Source organism: Austrofundulus limnaeus, unplaced genomic scaffold (genome assembly GCF_001266775.1).
Source record: "Austrofundulus limnaeus strain Quisiro unplaced genomic scaffold, Austrofundulus_limnaeus-1.0 Scaffold20, whole genome shotgun sequence".
Lineage (NCBI taxonomy): Eukaryota > Metazoa > Chordata > Actinopteri > Cyprinodontiformes > Rivulidae > Austrofundulus > Austrofundulus limnaeus.
The window spans coordinates 2,099,021-2,105,567 of record NW_013952422.1 but is presented as its reverse complement, the minus strand read 5'-3'; the positions used below and the strand labels follow the sequence as shown (position 1 = coordinate 2,105,567).

General features: G+C 42.7%; 1 protein-coding gene across 1 annotated transcript in view; it reads right to left on the bottom strand.

Moving 5' to 3' along the window:
• The window catches only part of rnf208 (ring finger protein 208), a 9,860-nt gene extending 3,313 nt beyond the window's left edge, over nucleotides 1-6,547 (bottom strand). Inside the window, exon 1 of the mRNA XM_014003830.1 lies at nucleotides 5,929-6,547. The gene's annotated coding sequence lies outside the window, so the exon portion shown is untranslated. The remainder of the gene's footprint in view (nucleotides 1-5,928) is intronic.

The following is a 6,547-nucleotide window of genomic DNA, read 5'->3' as shown; positions in this document are numbered from 1 at the left end:
CACACACACACACACACACACACACACTGTGTTTAGTCCAGTGAAACTATAAGCTTAAGGTGTCCTGTGCTGATGGTACCCAATGTTCCCAAAGTGTGAATCAAATTTGATTTGATCTCTGTGTGCTAACAGAGACTCCTTTCATAACAACAGCATGCAAGGTTTGGACTGAAACTGGCATTCAGAAAAAGCAGAATTTTCTTTCAAAATAGTAAAAAGACTTAAAATAAACAGTATGTTAAACATTTACAACCAGTTTCAGTAATACGCTTAACTAAAATAAATTATATTTCTTTTCTTTTTTTTTTTGGTTGCCCAATAAAAAGCTAACACATGTCGCAGGGACATTGTCATTATAAATAAAAGAAAGCCACGCATCTCTGTTCTCTGTGACTGGAAGAGTATGCATCAACATGTGGTGTAATGCAGCCAACAACACAACATCTAACTCTAATAGGAGCCACTGTGCTGCGGTAAATTCAGAAAAACAACCGTGACGGCCTTTTATACTGAAGTGGGTGGAGCCTCACCTGGGGTTGGAAGGTGGGGGGCTGAACTCAGGTTGGGGTGGGTTGTCGTGGGATTTGAAAACCTGACATTAATATACATGAAAAATACATTTATTTAGAGTAAATACACCCCTGGGTGCATTATTTTGGTCCTAGGGCTGTTTTTTAAGAAATAAAGTAGAGTAAAAAAAACTTAAAAAATTTTGCATAATAGGTCCCCTTTAATAGAAGCTAGGCTATATAAGAAAAAATGTGCTGTAAAGTTGCTACATGAAAGCAGTAAGTGTGAATTTCTTCACTATGTAGAAAGAGCAGGTAATTGTGACACAGCTGCGGTTCTGCTCTTTCCATTCTTCCTGCTTCTTGTCAACACTCGTCATCTTTTTGTGAGCTGTGTTGGTTTTTGACTCCATCATGCGTAGGAAGAGGTCACAATCTGCATTGTGGGTTTGTGTTATACTGCGAGTGGGCTTTGTGAAAAATAAAAGCAAGTGTGCAAGTGAACATTTTTAACTTGACCAAAACAATAGCAATGAAGGGAGGATGACACATTTTTCATTCTGTGCTCGGCTGTCAACAGCTATGAGTCATTGAAGGGAAAACAATTTTTTTTCTTTAAACGAAGCAGAGGAGGGAGCCTACGTTGTGACGAACTGACAGGGTGGGGGGGGGGGCAGAAGAAGGCTTCTATTTATGGTTTGTTTAGCTGTGCATTTCGTTATGGTTTCCTGCCCATGAAAACTGACTCTAAATAAGAGTGATGCGCCTTTCAAAACAGACGGAAACACTTCGTAATGTCAGAGATGCCATTTTTTCCACATTTTTCCTCATTAATCTGTTGACATATTTGCCCACTCAGACACACGGAGCCATTAGCGAGCGCCACTCAAAATCTCTCCAATCTCTCGCCATCACACCAAACGTGATGCACAGAATCAGCTCTTCAGCGCTGCAACACTTCACCGAAAGTGGCTTGTTTCTTTCCCATCCTCTTAACACACATGGTCTATGAACACACAGCTTTCATTCACATTTCATAAGGCTGGGCTGCATAATAAAATTAGCAAGCAGCATGACTTTCCTGAGGAACTGCCATCTTGAGTATAAATGATGAAATGCCATCTAGCCTACAAAGCGGTGGGCAATAATGTAATTGCCTGTGTGTGTTTGCCTTAAGAATTCGTGGATTTAAATGAAATTGTCAGTAAGTATTGGATGTACATCTGCAACTGACTCTTGACTGTGTCCAAATTCAGGGGCTGTGTCCTTCAAATGACCCTGCCTATCCGGTCTAGGTGGGCCAAGTCCTTTGTCGGCCGCTAAGACTGGAAGACAGTGGCTGTGAATTTGGATGGTTTAGCCTTGGGCTTTATCCCCACCCTCACCCCGGTGTGATTAAAAAAAACTTTCTGGTTGATCTGTGAAGGAACCACTGTTCCTCCACTCGATGCAAAAAGAGGACGCATTTGTGGTCCACAACTGGAGGAGCCTTCAAATTTGGACAGCCTTCGGCGAGGCGCAGTGACAAATTCACCAGACAAATTTGTCCTTTGAAGGAAGCAGCCCCTGAATTTGGACAAAGCCACGTTTGGAATCAACTCAGTTCAAGATGATCACCACAGCTGATCAGCTTACGCAAACACAAAAATGTCACAACTTTACAGATATTGAACTATAACGTTGTATGGTAGCAGCTGAGCGTCATAATAGTGGCACTCTAACGAGGCAAGAGTTTGTGACACCATCTTTGTAGGTGCTTCGTGGCATTCTTTGTTGCTGCCAGCATGGCAACAGATTTAAAAGTTAAGAAAAGAAAACTCTACCAAAAAAAAAACCTAATATTTTGCCATGAATTACTGTAATTACTGGACCCTGAACTTCAAAACAATATGATTTGGTTTATATTTTTAATGCTTTAGTGGTCTAAGAGACTGCAGTTTGAGTAAAAAACAAACAAACAAAAAACAAAACAAAAAGAAAAAATTTGTATAGGTCTTCTGGACGGGTTCTTCTCTAATGAAACGTTTCGTCTCTCCTCCAAGAGAATTCTTCAGTCTGAGAGTTTCAGGCAAAATTCAGGCAAAACCATGCGGGTGTTTCGGAGAAACTGAGACGTTTATTTTATAAACATGATGTCCCAATGGCTTTCAAACCCCAAAATACATTACAACAAAGGCTGGTTCACCCCAAAGATCCAGTGCCCCGGCACAAAGAGAGCAATGTTGTATATGCTGTTAAGTGCCAGGAGGACTGCGACCAGTTATACATCGGGGAAACAAAGCAGCCACTGTTTAAAAGAATGTCCCAACACAGAYGAGCTACATCTAATAGCCAGAACTCTGCAGTTTTCACTCATTTACAGGCCAGCGGTCACTCTTTCAGAGATGAGGATGTTCTCATTCTTGATAGAGAGGAACGTTGGTTTGAGAGAGGAGTAAAAGAAGCCATTTTTGTGAAGAAAGACCRTCCATCATTAAACAGAGGTGGAGGCCTCCGTTTTCAGTTGTCCCCCTCCTACAGTGCTGCTATTGCCAGTGTCACTCCACGCCCTGTTAACAATAGGTGCTAATTAGGTGTCAACGATAGCCGTGTGATGTGAGTATCAGTCACATGGAGGCAGGGCTTAAAAGCCTGAATTTTGCCTGAAACTCTCAGACTGAAGAAGTCTCTTGGAGGAGAGACGAAACATTTCATTAGAGAAGAACCCGTCCAGAAGACCTATACAATTTTTTTTTCTTTTTGATTTTTTACCTGGATTACTGAGATGCATCAGGACATGCAGTTTGAGCACTGACAGATTGTGCTAGATCCAATATTAAAACATGCATTTTGAAACTAAAAAACTAAACTAGTGAATGTCGGTCATCTGATTATCATGTGGGGTTGTGTTAAGTTCACGCAACGTTGTGATAGTGTGGGTGTTACTTTGACACAAACATCCCACCTTAAATTTGTTCAAGAAATGATTCCCACCACAGCATGAGTTCTTCACATGTTGAGTTTCCAACATGAGTAAGAACCTTCCACCAACCTCATTTGATTCTTAAAAAAAAAGTCTTAACATTCACGAGATGATGACACTAAAAGCCTGTTCTGTGAGACAAAATGCCAAACAAACCTTCGCCAGATACTAAAAGAAAAATGATACCTACAGATTATGCTTTTTGTGTCTTTTTTTAAGTCCGTTGCTTCATGTTTGGACATTCACTTTTTTGATTATCATTTTATTGATTATTTTTTTGAATTTCATGTGGAATTTTTAGAAATGAAGCCCCTACAACTATGTTTAAGCTTTTCACTCAAAAGTGTGTGTTAAGAATCTACAATCAAAGCAAAAGTAAGCCGTGTCAAATTCAGTAGATTTACAGCTTACCAAAAAATTCATATATATTTTTAATTTAATGGCAAATGCCAAGTTAGTCTTTGATTCTGGGGGAGATGAGTCAGCTGAATGTATCCACTTGTTTGGTGTCAGCGCCATGAAAAAAAAAGGCTGATAAATGATGGGATGCCTGCTGACGGGCAGGCTTTGGCGCAGCCTCCTGATAATCGACAGAGACCTCTTCGGTTATGTAAGGAGCTCATCTACCACCCAACCTCCATTACAGGGCAGCGTAAACTGCTGCAGCTCTCCACAGTTTCAACACTGCGATTGTGTGTAGGTGTGTTTGTACACAGTCATGGACCATCTTATTCCCTTAATGAAATCATTTGACCTCATCGGGACAGAGGCGGGAGAGGAGAGCTGACCACAGGGATGTCAGAGGAGTCAACCTCAGCAGCAAATTCCTCGTGCAATTAAACACACACAAAGCTGTATTCACCTTTTAGAGACAAACACATCCCAGAACATTCTTACCCTCAGAACACTGCCCATCACGTGCAGGGCACTACCCTTTTACATTCCTTTGGACATAAACAAACTGATAACAGACTGATTAAGAATAAGAAAAAAAACAGCATTTTTTTTTAAACTGGTCCACTGATAGAAAGGAGAAAAACACAAGCAGATCAACAAACCTGAAACACTCCTCTGAGATCACTCTCCAACTGTATTCCTCTGTGTATTTCATTCACACGCAGCTCAACATCGATAGAGTCCACCTGTGCGGATCAGATGAAGGGCACGCTGTTCTGAATGAGTCATGGAGACAGTGTGTACGGATCCATCTGTCTCAATCCATTCGTCTTTCCTTACCGGTGTCCAAACACAACAACAACAGAAATCTTTTTGTCTGCGTTGACAGAACACAGAGTGCGGGTTCTGTGCCCCCTATACAACACGCCAGCAGTATGTCAAAATATGTAAGCTATGTTGAGATTTTAACTTTGTTTATACAACAAATTGGAGGGCAAAATCTTTGATTTACTGTGTTTTGCAGATTTTCTCTGGAAGGTAAACAATAACTCAGCAAAAAACAAAATCCTGTTTCATTTCAGTGTTATTAATAGTCATATATGCAGTGCAGCGCATTACTGCAGCCTCATGTTTGGGTATTTATCGTGGGCAGAAAGCGCTCAGCGGGTGTGCAGGGAGGTGTTGGTTTAAGTAACACAGCCTGCCTTCATTCATGGCAGACATCGGCCATTTTGCCTCACAATTCATAACAGCCAATTGCTCTTTGTTCCCGCGTAGCTCCCGAACCAACATGGCAGAGCTGCACACGGGCTGACAAGAAATAAAAAAATTTAAAAAGCAACCAGCATCGCTCATCCCTGACACGGCCCTCGTGGAAGATTTATGAGGTAAAAGCTCGACAAGTGCCCAGCTCTTCAGTAACAGCAGCGGATTGATTGACTGATTGCAGCTAAATGATTGAGGCTGCCTCAGCACAGGTTTGTTGATGCTGCAATCTTATGATGTACACAGCGGATGAAAAAAAAAATATATTTTTTGTCGGATGGAGGAGAATCAGCGCAATGCTTCGCACAAATGGGAGGGGTGCATTTTGGAAGCAGCAGTTATGCAATCGCAGCATGGAGTGCCCTCACTGCAGCGCCGATGCATGGCCAATACGAAGATGCCTCAGTGTTGCTGACAACTACAGAACAGGCCACTCTTGCCCCGTCTCGGTTACTTGCCCCCACCCCCCCGCTCTCTGTCTGTGCAGAGGTCTGTCAAATGTCATGATGACAGGAAACCCTCAAAACACCAAAAGCTCACACGAGAGGAGGGTCTGGTCTTAGTTTCCAGTTGTGGCTGTGCTTGTGTGGGCTTCATAATGCACCTCCACTTATATGTGTGTGACATGTTCCTCCATGATGCAACAACTATGCAATTCACATCTTTCGTAAAACAAAGCATAAATAGCTCAATTTGCCGCTGTCATGCTTACGCAAAAAAGGTGATTTAGATGAACTTTAACTCATTCAGATATGAAAACATCAGGTTCTTGAATGATACAAAGCCTCGGCTCACCTGTCTGCCTATGTCCTCGTCTCATTCCAGTCTTTTCTTGTTTCCTGCTTGTTCATGCTTCAGACATCCGTTCGTCCTTTGATGATAAGCCAATTTCAGGATTTCTCGTCAACAGGAGGATGGTCTCTCCTGCCAGTGTTTTATTCTAGGAGCATCAACAACATGGAGGAGATGTAAGATGGAGGGGTATGTAAGGTGGATACATCAGGCTGCTTTCGTCGACCTCAGCACCCCCTTTTTTTCCCCTCTTCAACTCTCCTGTCTTTCACCCCCTCTCGTTCAGTCTTTCAGCCTTTTTTCCACGGCTTGTGACTGGTCGTCTCCGTCCTGTATCTTTTTCTCCATCACCTCTTTTTGCTACCTTCTTTTCACAAACGACTCAGTCTGCACAGCACCTGAGCCTCCCTTATCGCCTCCTTCCCTCTCCTCCTTTCTGTTCTTTCTCTCCTTGTCTTCAGGTGAAGCTCAGTCTTCTCCTTCTCTCCGTCTCCTCTGCTGTCATCCCCTCAGCTGCCGTTCATTACCGCTCCTTCTCCTCCGCCGTCTGCTCCGCTCAGTGCGCCTCACAGTCGCGCATGCGCAGTCCTCTCGCTCGTACATGCACGCACGCACAGTCGCT